Source organism: Dermacentor silvarum, chromosome 4 (assembly GCF_013339745.2).
Source record: "Dermacentor silvarum isolate Dsil-2018 chromosome 4, BIME_Dsil_1.4, whole genome shotgun sequence".
Classification (NCBI taxonomy): domain Eukaryota; kingdom Metazoa; phylum Arthropoda; class Arachnida; order Ixodida; family Ixodidae; genus Dermacentor; species Dermacentor silvarum.
This window is the reverse complement of record NC_051157.2, coordinates 33046371-33061152: the sequence shown is the minus strand read 5'-3', so window position 1 is coordinate 33061152 and position 14782 is coordinate 33046371. Positions and strand designations below refer to the sequence as shown.

The window sequence follows — 14782 nt, the reverse complement described above, 5'->3', positions numbered from 1 at the left end:
GCTCCTGTGCCTTGTTATTGTGAGGAAAGTAGCTCGTCAAGGGCACGTCATTACCTTTCCGTGCCTTGTCAACCGCATGACCTCCAGGCAGGCAACGTGCCTAGTCAGTAATGAGTTTACTAACGAGCTGCATCGTGCCTCTGAAAGGTCGTACGCGCACAAGCGCTGAGCAACATTATCAAACATGAAAGCAGTAGTTATTTCCTTGGTGATGTATGTATGTAAAAAGTTACTTAGTGCTTTTCAAAGAGAATTAAAACTCTCTATTAGAAAGAAGTGGCACTTTTGGACGAAACGTTGCGCACACAGCACATGCGAGCGCTCACTATAGCACCGCATCTCACAATTTATTCGCGTCCAAAGCCGAGGTACGAATATGTCGGTATCGCAAAGTACAAAAGAACATGAAACAAAATTTGGGGGCACCACAGGGAAATTCCCAAGCGCAGTCAGGAACATTTAGCGCCCCTTCGATCAATAAACTAAATTTTATATTTGTAACTCTTGAAAGCATATATTTTCAAGAGTTATTTTCAGAGCATAAATGGTAAGCGGCCACGCGCTCAATGCCGTCGGCGCAGCAGCTGCGGGTCTTGGCGCAGGCAGGACAGAGCACCAGGGCTGCAAAAAGATAGTCACGAACACTATGAACAGGAACACCATTTTTTTTAATTAAGCGAAGCTTTATATGGCTAGGCGAAATCGTATACGGCTAGGCGGCATAGCCTGTGTACACAAAACTATCATCGTCAGCATTGGCTCGAGCGTCTTGGTCTTCTTCCGCAGCTGCCTCGTCGGCGCACCTCGGGTTGCGCTCGTGCTCGTGCTCGGCACGCGCTCGTGCCACTGCTTCCGCGTTCGTCGTCTTCTTCCACAGCTGGCTGCGTTGCCGCTCATCATTATTGTCAGCAAGCGACAATAACGGCGGACTACGGGCATACCGTAAGTGACGTCGTTCTCTCCCTCACAGCCGAACGTGTGCGTAACCTCATTAGGAACACAAAGACGTACCCAATTATTGAGAAATGCTTTAATGAACCGTCAGAATTAACCCAGTGATAAACACCAGGGCCGCAAGTTTCGGCTTCGCTGGTTAACCATCTGTATATGGAGGGCTTTGGCGGTGATTTTTTATAATTAAACAGCGATTGCAGCGCCATACGCGAGTTCAAACCGGATGAGCAAGTAGCCGAACATTTAGACTCACTGAAGAGTTTCATGCGAGACACGCGTGTTTTTCCGCTACATGGCCAGCTTGAAAGTTATTTGGGCTTTCTCTTTCGCATTGCCCCGAGGAAGTATACCCCATGAACCGGAAATGCGTCTTCCGAGAAAAACACGTTCCGGGGCTGCGTAATAAGGACCGAGCCGGGCGCCGCGCCGGACTCTGCTATGCTAGAATATCGGTTGTGATTCTGCGAGATCGCGCTAAACTGCCGCTCTTTGCTGTGACAGCCGTTAAAAGCTCTAAACTGTTGTTTCCTGTTGTTGTTGGCTTCTAAATAATGCACGTGCCCACGAATGGGCTTTTGTGTCCGTCCGTCCGTCGTTTTTTTTTTTTTTTTTTTTACGCCGTCGTCGCCGTCGTTATTCTGTAGACTTCGTGATCGACGCCGACTCGTCATACATACGGCAAAGAAAAACGAAACTTTATACACCACTGCCACCGGGATACTCGCTCACGGTCCAGAGGCAATGTACATTTGAAAGCCGGGCGCGCCAACCGCTGTGCTATAGCACAGCTTGTGCACGTGGTGATTGTGCAGGGTTTGGAGCCCAACGCAGAAGTTGTGAGTAGTGGCATATGTGCGTCTATTTCGGAGGCTACGACAGCCAGTACTGTAGCGGACGATCAAGACGTCGTGTGCATCACAACGACAAAGTTGTTCTTGAGAACAACTCCATACCCTCAGCCCTTTCTTTTATTATTATTATTATTATTATTATTATTATTATTATTATTATTATTATTATTATTATTATTATTATTATTATTATTATTATTATTATTATTATTGAAGCTCTCTTTATTTATTTTCATTTATGTAATGCTGACTACTCCATTACACATTTATGGTCGGATTATTTCATATTTTTGTTTATATTTTGTATCATAATACCACCTCCAGGTCTTTGGCCTATCTCGCACACCGGGTTTGTTCCATTGTTCAAAGAATCATCATCATCAAGTCGGCGGTATACGCTGCGAGAGTCTGCTGCTCTAGCAGAAAATGAGTTTAGGGTTGCTAGTCAGCTTTTTTATTTCTCTCTCTGTGCGTGTGTGTGTGCGTGTGTGTGTGTGTGTGTGTGTGTGTGTGTGTGTGTGTGTGTGTGTGTGTGTGTGTGTGTGTGTGTGTGTGTGTGAAGGATTACCACGATGTTTTTGACGCTGCTTGACTGAACAGAAATACCGTGCAAGCTAACAAAAAATAATTTCTCTGACGTGTAACCAAAGTACCGCCAAGGCACATAATGGGATGATTAGATAACTGCGTCCATCGGAAGAGTGCAAAGCAAAAAAAAAAAAAATGTTGCTTCATAGAAAACTGCACCAGTCAGAAAGTGATCGTCTGGTAAAGTTGCAAAATTCGTCGCGTCGTCGACTTCGCGCACCGTTAGATCGAGCAAACTGACAAAGACAGCCCTCTAGCGCGTCTGCGAGCTTTTGTGTTGATTACGACAGGTCATGCTAGCGCTAATCTTAACGACACTTTGGGCCTCGCGTTATAAACGCATAAACGCCGCCACTGCGCTGGCGGATTATCTAATTCCGCTAATCGCGTCAGCGGAGAGGCCTCGTTAATTTTTCGCGAGGCTCTTATGCCTGTTAGACAGGGAGGCCCGTTTTTTTTTTATGTGCCCGAAGTCAAGTGAATTTCGGTGGCCTGACTTCGTGTTTTCTGTATTTAGTGTATCTATGGGGGCTGACATCACATTCTGGATATTTTTTTCTTCTTTGCTTTTTTGTGTGATCTGTATCTGTGAGTTGTCTTTTCTACATTTATGTGAAATTACTTTATGTACCAATGAATTTTATGCAATTTCTGCTGTGAACTGTTTTAGTGCAGTTAAGTCACCTGACTGTCTGACTTTTTCGTTCTTGTTACCTTTCTTTCGTTCTGTGCCCGCTTGTTATGTCGTTCTTGTGAGCCGTTCTATACACTCACTCACTGGCGCTCACTCACGTGAGTGAGTGAGATAAAAAATAAATAAATAAATAAATAAATAAATAAATAAATAAATAAATAAATAAATAAATAAATAAATAAATAAATAAATAATAAATAAATAAATAAATAAATAAATAAATAAATAAATAAATAAATAATTTACTACATTCATGAATTGGCTTGCCAACCTTTGTCACTTAAATAACGCCGCGGCGATATTCTATGCACAAGCTGCAGGTTTGTAAACAAACAGGCATGGTATAGGCAAAAAGAGCAGATGACTAGAAATAGTTTTAGACGTTTTCAGACGTTACTAAGCTGATGATTAATTTGAGACTACGCTGTTCACCGCTCCAAACAACAATATTTACAAAGTAAGTTCTGAAAAATTGGTCACATCTATTTAATAGTGCCTGCCGAGGACGTTAGTGCCAATAAGGTTCGTAGTTAATTTATTTTTATTGTTTTATTTTTGCCCACACGGCTTGCGATGGCAGAGCGGCCACAACTTCGTGACGCCACGCTTTGTAGCTTGTATTCATTAACAGGTCATCTTCCTCAGACGCGGTGGGTACTGAGCTGAAATTCTCGTGCCTCCGGGTGCCCACCGGATTTTCTGATTGTTAGAGATGTGCCCCGGCCTACAGTATATAGTACTCGCCTGCTTGGAGCATCGCATCACTGAAAAGGGCTCAACCCATTCTCCAATCACTGCTCTAGTCTGTCTCACTACCGTGGGATACACTAGAGCAGCAGAAGCCGCAGAATCCTACCGGTAAAGTTTGCACAAACACGCCCTCGGGCGTGATGTTGCGCCAGCATGACAGCTCATGGCTCGGGGAAGACGCGGGTACCCTGACCCGAGGGCATTCTCCATACCTGACGCGCGTGTAATTAGGATGCCACGTGGGAAATGGCCGCAGTGGAAGTGACCTCAAACCCCGATACCGCTCCCCAGTATACCCGCTCCCAGTGCAGGTAATTAATTGCTCCTATGGGTATTCGTTCGCGTTCAACCCCATCCACTCACACACCCTCGCGCGCGCGTACTATGCACCGTCGACTCAGACTCGTCCCCACTCACTCGCATCCCCACCTTCCTGCATCCACTCTCATTCACCGGCCCTCATTCATGCTCACGGCGGCCCGGGTATGAGTGTGAGCAAACGTGAGTGCAGTCGTGAGTGAGTGGGGCGACGTGTCTCACTATGCATCGTCCCGTCCATTATCCGGATTGGGAGGCGCCTTGTTCTTATAATGCCCGCTTTCCCGCGCGAGAGTGGCTTTTGTGAATCTTTCCGCTACGTTCCCGCGTTTCGTCGAGTAAGTAGTTTTCCTTGTTCCCGAAGTGTCGTGCGTGTAGCAATCCTCGGACATCGCCACGCAGTGTCGCCGCAGCTGCTTCCTCTCATGCGTCCAAGAATAAGGAGACGGCGCGTATAGCCCAGCCAAGGCCCTGTGGCGGTGTTGCGAACGCAGTGGCCGAAAAAGCGTATGACGAAACGTCGCCCGACCGGGCCCGGTATAAAGGGCGAGCCTCGTTGCCTGATTAATCGACGACGCGCATGCATCCCAGAAGCCGACGCGCTCGCTCATCAATGCCGGCGCTAATTAGGCGCGTTTGCGGCGCCTCGAGCGTGCATCGACGGCTTGTGGGGTGTCGGTCGGCGCCAGACGTCGTCGCGTTCGCTCGGAAGGTGCCGCGGCTTTCTCGGTGCTCGCTCGTGCCGCATTTTCGCGGGGATAACAGGCGTCGACAGCAAGGAGTATGAGCTGACGTCATCGGGGTCACCATTTTGGTGGCCAGCCCGAGCGATGAAAAGTTGCGCGTTATCTCGATTCGCTTGTCTCCGGAGGCACCACGGAAGCTGTGGACGGTACAAGAATATGACGTCTGCGACGAACTTTAGAAATTATACCCCTGTGTGTGTGCATGTGCGTGTGTGTGTGTTCGTGTGCGTGCGTGCGGGTGTGTGTGCGTGTGTGTGTGCGTGTGTGTGTGCGTGTGTGTGCGTGCGTGTGTGTGTGTGTGCGTGTGTGTGCGTGTGCGTGTGTGTGTGTGTGTGTGTGTGTGTGTGTGTGTGTGTGTGTGTGTGTGTGTGTGTGTTTTGTTCTTTTAACGTTGTGCCTCTTTTGACCATTCCGAGCCCAAATATCACGTTAAAGAAGAAGAGTGGCTGGTGCCACGTATAGGCACCAACCTCTCAATAAATACCACGATAATAACAATAAAAACAAAACGTCTTTGACGTCACGGGAATACTGTCTGCACTTCACCGTTATCTCTTACTTTTTCTCTCAATTTATCCAACTTTAGTGAATTTTTTATTGTATTTTTTTTAGTTTGCAGACGTTAAAGCAATAGCAGCAGAAAAAAAAAAGAAATACAGGAAATAACTGGCTGGTAACTGCTTACCAGTAAGGGCACAGCACTTACTGTGCTAGCTATAGGGAGCCTCCCGCTCGACTCATGACGGTATATACCGAGACAGCTTTGGTGCCTAGGTCAAGAGCGGGCACTAAAGTTGCATTAGGTTAACTGGATCACGAGCGGTCGCCAGCGCAAACTCGAAGTCTATCCGTTCCCTGAATCTGCAGCTTCAATACAGCACTTTTCCCGCCGCGATGCAACGTTGGAGGGTCGCTCGAGGCTGAGTGTGGCGCTCGAAAAGACTTATTCGCTCCCCATTGGAATGGGTGCCACGTTTACGCCACATTTGCGGGCGTGAGGAATCTGTGGAACACCTCCTCTGCATCAGTAAATATAGAATTAAGCCAGAAAAACAAAAATGAACTTTATACCTTCAAAACACAATGATAAAATAGCGGCGAGAGTTTCTCACTAATCTTCGAATCTCGAAGAATAATGGCTTTCTTTTTCCTTTTCTCTTTCTTTTCATATTTCTTTTTTTTTCTACCCAAATAAGAACATAAGTTTTGGCAATGATACGCTTTTTTCCGAGAGAAAAAATACTTTTCCGCAAAGTTCAGGAGCGCATTATTTTCAAAGCCCTCCAGGTAACGCTAAGACAAAGCCGCCATCAGAATACAAGCAGTTGCGACGTTCTTTTCTCTCTCTCTCTTTAAGAAGTCTCGATGTCTGAAACCCGCAGGGTGCAAAGGCAGTCACGAACAGCCACCGTGGGTTTATCCTTCTTTCAGTTACCGTATCCGAATTTTACGTTTGCTTCGTAACGTTCATTTTGGCGGCGTTGCTTTTCCTAAAGGTGGCATCAATGAAGCTGGGACACTGAGAAACCGCATTCCGCTAGCACCGGCTGGATCATTCATTTTTTTTTTTTTTACTGGGCAATATCGACATAAGAAAGGGTGCCTATAGGAGTTCGGGTTTCACGGTGTTCGTTACTCGCCTCGCTGTGCAATAAAAAGGTTCCGTTTTTCTTTTAGAGATAAGTTTCGTGTCTGTAAGCCTGTAACGAGAATAGCGCAGACAAAAAAGTGTAGAAGACTATGTCACCACTTCTGTCTTTATCTTCGCTGTTCGCCACTTTGAACATCGATCCTTGCCAAGTAACTTTTGAATAGTTGGCGAATGGTGGCTTCAGAGAACCCCGAGGTAAGTACAGTTTGCAAATGTTTCGCCCTCACCGTGTTATTATTCATCGTATTGATCTTCCCCTTACCCCAGTGAGGAGTAGCAGGCTAGAGACACGCTCTCCAGGCCGACCTCTCCTCCCTTCTCTTCAATAAAATCTACTCTCTCTCTCTCTCTCTCTCTGTATTGATCATTTTCGCAATCATCAGTAACAGCTTCTCCTTCTTTGAACAACAAGCAGCCTTTGCCAATCAATTTCTGAATACTTGGTCATTCGTGGCATTTCAAGGAACTCGCGCCAGTGAAGTTTATCAAAACTTTACCGTCATCATAATCACCATTTTCGTACTCTTCGTCGTTATCACCACCATTGTTTGCACAACAGACGTGTCCAAACAATTTTTAAAAACTTCATCAAGCCTGCGTGAAATGTCCCGCCAGGAGAGTTTTCCAAATTTCATTATCATCGTAGTTATCGTCACCATCATCATATTCATCCTTCTCGTGATCGCAGTCATTACCATCATCTTCTTAGTCATCATCACCGTCATAGTAATTATCATCATCAACGTAGTCATTATCATCAGCACCACCACCGTAATCATAATAGTCGTCATCACCATTTTCATATTCACAATCAGCATAGTCATCACCACCATCATTATAGTCATCATCATCACCAGCTTCATACTCATCATAATCATCCTAGACATCATCAAATTCCATTTTTTTTGTTCTTGTCTTCATGGAACGTGGCGGCAGCGTCGCTGTATCTTCGTGACGTCACGTTCTATAACTTGTCTGTTTAGGAACGGCGGAGCTGTTTCAGTATTCTCTGAGCCAAAAAGAAAAAAAAATCAGTTTCTGCGATAAGAAACCGTGCCCCTTGCATTCCCTCGAAGAACTCGAAATTACCACGAGGTGAACGTGAAAGAACGCAGGGGAAACCAAAATCGAGTTTACGTTTTCGTCTACCCTCCGTGCCCTAATGGTCCTGCCTATCGATTTCGAATTTGCGGTCATGTTTTACGTATTACAGTGATTCTTTCTCAACGCGAGGTGCAAAATATCCCTCAGTGCGTGACACATTTTGCAGCGGCGTCTGCACTAGCACTCGAACCGTCACCTAAATGTATACCGCAAAATACCCAGCAGCACACGAGCAAAATGTACAGATAACAAAAAAAAAAAAAAAATGATGGGACGATGTTTGGTGACGAAGGAAAATGTATGAAACTTGATGGAGTGGGCTCTTTCTAAGTGAGAATTCGGATAAACAATGTGGATAATTTGATGCGAGCCTAAAATGTTGCCCACCAAACGCCAAGTACGTGAATGGAAAAGAAAAAAAAAATAAGTGAGAATGCTAGCAAAAAAAAAAAAAGGGGGGGGGGGGCAAAGTAAACAGACATGGAAGACTCTTAAGAACTTTCTTGCCGTAGTACAGTAGCCGAACAAAAAATGTCGCTGGAGCGAACGTTTAGATATGGCAGCAAGTATAAGCACCATCAAAGTAGTGCACCAAAGCCTTTATTTCCGAAGCCATAGGTTATAGCATCTTCGCCTGCGTGACGCCTAGAATGTGTGAGCTCTACAATCCGCTCGCAACTTCCGACCCATTCGCCCGATGGACCGAGCGTTAGGTGCACTTGGTGAAAATCTTAGTCACTGTCCTATCCCTTCTTGCGGCCTCGAACAACCTGCTTTCCCTCTATATAGCGCTAAATATTGCTTTCTTGATCTCCTTTGCCTGCCTAAACCGAATGAAACAACCTACGGTGTCATCACTGCAGGTATTCTTTAGGCGGATTTGTAAAGTAGACGGATTCTATAAATGTCAGGGTTTCATGACTACGAATTAAATATTTCAAAGTAGCAAAAGACGTCAATAAAGTATAAAACAGCTATTAGGAGGCTGCTTCTTTACGAGCAAATAAATAAAGCATTACGGGAACGCAAAGACTCGCGAACTCAACCTTTTACGCAAGCTAACCCACTCAATTTTCGTCAAATTTTAGCGGTGCTCTGAAGATAGCCTTCTATGGTAAAAAAAATAATTGTGAAGTGAAGCGCTTATCTGCGGTTACTTGGCCACTTTAGCACCGGTGACTCAATGGAGATGGATCGATTGCTTTCTCATCAGCTCGTTTATTGATCGCTCTAGGAACGCTTTGGAAAAACGTCATTAGATCTTTCGTCGAACTTCGTTCGAAGATCTTGCAACAATCGAAATCACTTTACATCAAAAATTTAGCGAGGTTTCTTTTTATGTTCATCTTTGGAATATATTGACACAAACTTACATTAAAGAACAGCTAGAGGTATAAGTAACACTGCGTAGGGTGAAAATTTATAATGTGAATTATACCTTAACGGTTGCCTATAACATGCTGTTGGGAATTTCGTGGGTTGCTATGTCATGCTGGTCATCCCAGAACTCTGAGGAAAACGTACTCGAAATCTGCGTGAAAACAGCGCAACTAACGCGGTTCGAATTCGTCGAAGTAAATGGTGTTGGCGGCGATAGAGTAACATGTCGTTTGGCTCCTTACTGTTACGTTGCAAGCAGTTTGCAAAGATGCAAACTGTTTGCGAATAAGTGCCGGCAAGACAAAAGTCGTGCATACGCAACGAGGCAAAAGATTACGAAGTTAATAAAAAAAAATTATGGTTGATCCCTCTTTCATAGCATTCGGTAGAACACGAAGTGAAACCTGTCTTCACAGAAGCTGTTGCATGTTTGCTTCGCGAACTCACGGTCCGCTGCAGAGAAAGGCGCACGATTTACGAGTCGGTGACCGGCTCGCAGGTTTTCTCGGCGCGCGGCGACCTGTTGGCGAGCGCCGTCCCGCTGGCGAGTGGCTTCGGCGAAGGTGCGAGCATTCTGGTCCGGCTCCGTAGTGGCTACGGCAGCCAGTCGAGCTGCGGCGCGCACAGCTGCAGGAATGCCAGTGGCGAAGTTCGCACCACTGCTTCGCGCTGGCCTGTCTCTCGCCGGAGCAAAGGGAGATTCGACCGGCGATGTCGTTTCCCTTTCTGCGCCGCTTAGCGCAGCAGTTGTCTTAGGTGGTGTCATCGCGAGCGAAGAAGTAGGCGATACATTGCTGATGCACGTTGAAGCCGCAATCCGTAGGCGACGAGACGCCACAGGCTAATCCGACATAGGGAGCCTACACACAGCGCTTGCATTGTAGGCTCCCTAATCCAACGCTAACTGCCTACAAGAGGCCACGGAAGTACCTGCATTTTTGTCTGATCTTCGTGCTTGTGGATTTAAACGTTCTTGTGAATTTGTTTACTGCGCTTTATATGCCTTCATTGCCGCAAATTTCAGAGCAATCTATACTTTTCGAAGTGCAGAAGATGCTGCGAACACGCACAATCGCCACTAATTACAACGGTTCAGCTTGTCGAAGCGGCCAACCGAAACGCGCCAAGCGTATCAATGCACTGGCTTGCCCGCGATAAATTCATAAGGGCGTTTTATGTCGCGTGTCAGTGCATGCGTCCGTGGTGTGATGGTTTGAAAATCGGGCTTCTCTGCTAGAGTTAGAGCGTTCTAATCCTGGCATCGGACAATTTTAATAATGTTTTTTTATTGTATAATTATTTATTGCATAATTATTGCGTGAAACTATATGCAGGAGGATACGCTTGGTTCTTTATTCTATATGGCTACACCGCGTTGGAGCCTCCGTTGCACTGTTACTACCGAAGCGCTCCCTGTCGGCACTCGTTTATGTCTCGATGCAGTACATCGCTTCACCGCTCCTAGATGGCGGTGCCGGAGCCGATCACATTCGTCGCCGGAAATCAGTTGTGTAACCCGGCATAAAACACTTTCGTGTTAAAACGAAAATAGGTATGGTTGATTTAGAAATTGTTAGCACGATTTCTACGTAAGGTGTAACATTCTCTAAAGACCTAAGCTGGATCGATCATGTGAAACACGTCAGTAAAAAGATCTTTTCTACTGTGGGAACAATAGCACGTTTGAAATTATTGTTCCTATTAAAATTATTTACAGTGCTCTAGTGTTTTCAGTTTTGCAATACTGCAACCTCGTTTGGGACACTACTATAGGAAGGCAAGCCTCACGAAATTGCATATGCTCCAGAAAAGGGAAGTGCGATGGATTGCCATCCGGCTCCTTGCTCATTTTCAACAAAAAAACGTGTTCGTGAAGTTTGTCATTCTACCTGTATTCTTTTTATACAATTATCGTTTAATTTTAAGCTACAAGTCATATTTCAAGTCTAATGAATATATTGTGTTTTCTCTAGCAGATCTGAATGTAAACCGTAGCGTCCGTGATACTATTCATAAAAACAATGGCATGTCCGTACACCTCGAACCAATTACGATAAGCAATACTTAACACACACTATGCCCATTGCACTTAATAAACTCGCAATGAAAGAGTTTGATCCTTTGTGTAATCCAAATTATGCAACAAGACTGTTTTGTCAGTTATGCCACATATACTACTAGCGTTGCATATAATCTTTGTTCACACACATTGTAGTCACGCGTGCGTGTTAGCACAGAAGTTGTTCATATGCTAGTGTGGCATGTATGTGTAGGTGTGCATAATATATATCTATAAATATTTGTATTTGTATATGTATGTATACGGGTTTTTCATTTTGCTTGAAAGTGCATTTCGTTCCGAGCATTACTTTGTTTTTAAGTCTGGTATTTTCGTGATGTTCTGCAGTGCTCGGCTGTCATCTGTATAAGGGGGCTGGACCCTCGCCAAGCCACACACACACACACACACACACACACACACACACACACACACACACACACACACACACACACACACACACACACACACACACACACACACACACACACACACACACACACACACACACACACACACACACACACACGTACATTTTTCTTACGTTACTTACGTTAAGAACCAAAAGATAAAATGCTTTCCATGCGTATTGTCATTGAGCTGAATTCGAAGTGGAAAACTCACGAGGAAAACGAAAGGCAATGAAAATACCAAATAGGAAACCATCGTGAAGTGGGTATAAACCACGGTCGCCATGCAACGACGCCGACCCGCTGAAAAAGCGAGTGCTCGGATGGCGACGAGCGAAGGCTTCTATGAAGCCCAAACAATGGCATTCGCGAAAGCGCCCGCTGCCTCGGGGCGATACGGAGTATCCAAACAAATGACGCTATGTCCTGACCCATTGAATTCGAGTATTAGCACAGTTAGCCGAACCGATGTCTCTGCTGCTCCTTCTACGTGACGTGGACGTGAGAGAAGGCGGGATGCGAAGATTGCCGGGGACACGTTCAAGCATTGGGAGTTAATGTGCGTTGCATGAAACCGAAATTTGTGGAGAGTACGCTATAATTTCATGGCCATTGAATCAAATATAGTCTAGCATGTTTCTATGGGAGATGTGAAGAGAAATATTTGTAACTATCGTTTTTAACAAAGTTGCCAGGTCGCGTCTAAAACACTCCGTTCTTAACGAAAGGTTTCTAATTAAAGGATAGTGATGATTATAATAGGATTGAAATTTTGAATGTTTTATGTTTCAGTTGTTGTTATACATCTGCCCAATAACTCGTTATTAAACTATAGCTTTAAATTACCTCCTGTTGTGTCTACATGACGGTTGGAAAGGGAAAAAGGAAACAACTCCCTATTTTTAAAGACGTCGTCAGATTGATTTGCCAAGAAAAGCAGCTTTCACCCAGTTCGCTCACTAATAAGCTCTTTGGTATGTCTTTAAAGTAGCGATATATGGAGGCCTATATGTATCCCGCTTGAGATGAAATGAATGCGAGCCAAAGTCCCGTGAGGAATTTTACCAGATCAATTTAGCGGCGATTTACGTCACTGAAAAAAAAGGAGGCTTAAGAAGTCACTAGAAAAGCCGTTAGGACTCCAAGAAGGCAACGTTATCGTTAAGCGAACTAAAGACTGACGGAACTTATAGACTTTCTGGCGAAGTTACCGACACTGGTAAAGAAGGGTGGCGATATGGCTAACTAAAGGAGGTGCATGCACCTCCTTTAGTTCTAAAGAACTGCAAAACTGATTGCAATCAGTTTTGCAGTTCTTTAGAAAAATTTACTTGGATAGGATTAAAAAAAAAAAAAGACTCTGCGGGCGTGACATTTTTGTATCTCATTTCACCTATACAATACCAAGAGACGATATTTCCTGGACCGCAGTGGGCCGTGATTGTTATTATTGTTATCATGCAAACATATATATCAACACCAAATTTACACACATACCGGGAAACAAGTAGGCAAGTAATTCTCTCCTAAAACGTTCTGTGTGCCTGTCCTGTCTTATTGAATGCGACTTTAACGCGTTCGTTCCCGTGAACTGCGTTCTACTGCTTATACAGAACCGAAACACCTGCGTACGATTGGGGAGTTCAAATTATAGCCAATGTGGCAGTCGGTTACGGCGACGTTATGTTTAGAAGTTCATCGGTAGCACGGAGTTTCCGAGCTATGCGGGGGTTATCCAGCTCAAACTCTCGAGGCTCACAGAAATACCGTTATGAGCTCCACTAAGCAAAGCTGTAGCGGACAAGAGATGAGCGGCGAAGTTTCTTGAGCGATCGGTTCCTTCGCTGTCGGAGGATGCGCACTCTCGCGTCAAGCACGATGAGCAGAGAAATCTTCTCGTTGTTCGGAGTGTGAAACATGCAGGAAGCGTTCTTACAGCTACAACGTCCGAAGAACCCCCCCAAAAAAAACTAGAACAGGGAGACGAGCTCAGGTATACTGGAGTATATATAGCTGCGTTTTCTCTCTGCGGGGCGTGGCTCGTGTGTGGTGCGCTGGAAGAGAGCAACGTGCAGGGAAAGTATTCGGGTGCACATTCTTCCGGAGCTCTGCCGCGGTTGTCTATTCCTTGTTGTGGAAGAATGCTTCTAGTTTTCCAGTTATCAAAAAAGAAAACAAAAAGGATAGAGGGGCATAGGGGAACTATAGTACGGCGTAACTAGCGGCTCTTGACTCGATGGGAACAGTTAAGACTCGGGTTCGGTTTCATGCAGCATGGTTCGTTTCTTTACGCGCTCCAGTGGGCGCACGCATGATATGCGAGCGCAGCAGAGAAACTATTACGGAGAAATTCTAAACACTAATCTCTTTCAGGGAGTGTCTTCTCTTATTCTTTTTTTTTTCTTCGGATGGGAGCTGGGTTTCTTGATGCTACAATGTTCGTGCTATAGTAGGAAAGGGGCTGTGGCTATCCGTTAGCAGTATTTAACGCAGGAATGTTGAATTCCAGCTGATCAGCTGACAAGCTTCCTTTCCGTTTATTATCTTTTTTTTTAAGTTCAGTGGACTTGACGCGAGGCAAGCTTTATTGTTGTTACACGATTTTTCTTTTTATCTAGTGCTCCCGCCCACTCGACTGTTTTGCACTTTCTCTCCACACGCCTTTACCTCGCGCTATATAGCACACTCAGCACGTTGACTTCCTTTTCGAAACTGAGCAGAATATTACAAAAAAAAAAGTCCTTTCCGTCCGATCTGCGAGAACAATCAACGAACCGGGAAATGATGTATATGTGCTTTCAGTTGTGGAGGTCCGCGCTAGTGAGGGAGAGAGAGTGACAACAAGAGGTGAAAGGCAGAGAGGTTAACAAGATTAATTCTCCGGTTGGCTACGCTGAGCGTTACAGAGGAACAAACGTGCAAAATTGCGAAGGTGCGGGAAGCTCCAACGTTATGCTGAATGCGCTTCATGTTAGTGCGTTCGCCTTTGTGATTGCTAGTTGTCAGAGTTTAACAATCCTGAAACAATGTCTAAACCCACATTTGCGACGCCGTACAGAGAGTCACGTATTAATTTCGTCCGTTTGAGATTCTTTAACGTGTACTTTTTTTTCAGACCTGACGGAAATTCTCGCCGAGACCACGAATCGAGCTGATCAGAAGAATAACGCATGCACTGCACCAATAAAGCGGGTAAGTAAAGGTCCAAGAAAGGGGATGAAATGAAAGCAGCTTGCTTTCTACTGCTCTGCTTCGGTCAGAAAAAAAAATTGTGTGA

General features: G+C 45.0%; 1 protein-coding gene and 1 long non-coding RNA gene across 2 annotated transcripts in view; one reads left to right on the top strand and one right to left on the bottom strand.

Annotated features, from left to right (window-relative positions):
• The window catches only part of LOC125944675 (uncharacterized), a 39057-nt gene extending 24290 nt beyond the window's left edge, over positions 1-14767 (top strand). Inside the window, exon 3 of the long non-coding RNA XR_007466350.1 lies at positions 14621-14767. This is a non-coding gene — a long non-coding RNA (uncharacterized LOC125944675). The remainder of the gene's footprint in view (positions 1-14620) is intronic.
• LOC119449730 (uncharacterized) overlaps positions 1-14782 on the bottom strand; it is an 85527-nt gene that overhangs the window by 24163 nt on the left and 46582 nt on the right. The gene's annotated exons all lie outside the window — the stretch shown is intronic.